We start from the raw sequence: 1,605 nt of genomic DNA, 5'->3' as shown, positions 1-1,605 counted from the left end.
AAATTTAATAAAAAAAATACAAAGAAAGGCAAAGCCCAACATAAGTCATCAATTTGGAGTAATGGAGACTCAGCCAGGAAATAATGTTGGGGTGGATATACAGTCCAATTGATTTTGTAGAGTTGGCAAGTCCTCATGGTGATTTGACTGTGCTAGTCCACTTGTTGTATACTGGTGCAGGTGGCTGAAAAGTACTATAACTACCCAACCAGGACCACACCAGAATCTGTATATAGTGAGGCAAATGTAAAGAAATCATTATTTTCTTTTACTAGATTACTGAAGCCATCCGGACCATGTGGCCCAAAGAGGAGGAGGTACTGGATATTCCAACTCAGTGGAAGACTACAAAGAAATGTCAAGACATATTACAGGAACTGGCTAAGGGGAGAGGCTAACTACAACATGTGTTTGGTGAGTTTTTGGTTATTGGGAAATTGAGGGCAAGCTTACAACTCTGGCCACAGGAATGGCAGGGAGTTCTTATAACCATCCTGGGCCCAATAATTTGATACCTGGTGAATGAAGTTGCAGAAACACTGTCAGTTGGGTGAAACTAGCCAATGCAAAGATAAGATAAAGAAAGCACTAAAGGATAAGTGAACTAGAAGTCTGTGACAAGTGACACAGGAGACCAAGAGCTCTGTAGATTGACATGAAAGCAAATGTGCATGGATCTAAAGAGAGTGGGGGCTTTCACAGGTCAGAATGATAAATAAGAAAATGCCATTTTAGTGCCTGTGGTGGAAACTAAACAACAGTAGTCAACACCCCTTAGTGATGGGGCAGGCCCTGAGGAACCATCTACTTCAACACTGGAGGAGGGTACAAACTCTGACATCAGGGATGGTCACCACTAGACCTCTCTTATAGTGAGATGGCCAAGTTACCTGAAAATCGGGGCACTGTCAGGCAACTAGAGGTTATGTGTTAATTTAATTATTCACCAAAAACCTAAGAATCATCAGAAGCTAGAAGGGGGGTGTGTGTGTGTGTGTGTGTGTGTGTGTGTGTGTGTGTGTGTGTGTGTGCACACGCACACATGCACGTGCTGCAGACTATATACATGGACCTCACCTGATGGTGATCAGCACAGGAATCAGATTGACTATGTCTGTGGAAAGAATCACTGGAGAAGCTCAATACCAAGTGTTGATTGAGACCAGGTGCTGACTATGGGAAAGCCCATCAACTACTTATATGCAAGTTCAAACTAAAGTGAAAGAAAATTGAATCAAACCCACAAAAATAAAATTTTTACTATGAATCTATCATACCTCAATTCAAAAACCATCTCAGGAACAGATTTAAGGCCTTGAACACTAATAAGTGAAGGCCAGATGAGCTGTGGGAGTATATAAAGAGTATCCTTGAAGCATGCAAAAGGTCTTCACAAAGACAAAAGATGAGGCAAAGACCAAGATAGATGTCAGAAGAGACTCTGAGTATTGAACTAGAGTTCGGAGAAGCCAAAGAAAAGGAAAGAAATCAGGAAGCTAAGGAGCTGAACAGATTTCAAAGGGCAACTCAGGAAGACAAATTTTAATATTAAAAAATATTATAAAAATGTGCAAGGAAGTGGCACATTTCACTTGGCATTTCTTA

Source organism: Elephantulus edwardii, unplaced genomic scaffold (assembly GCF_000299155.1).
Source record: "Elephantulus edwardii isolate Elephantulus edwardi_28Jun2011 unplaced genomic scaffold, EleEdw1.0 scaffold00394, whole genome shotgun sequence".
Taxonomy (NCBI): Eukaryota; Metazoa; Chordata; class Mammalia; order Macroscelidea; family Macroscelididae; genus Elephantulus; species Elephantulus edwardii.
Note: the sequence above shows the minus strand (reverse complement) of the source record.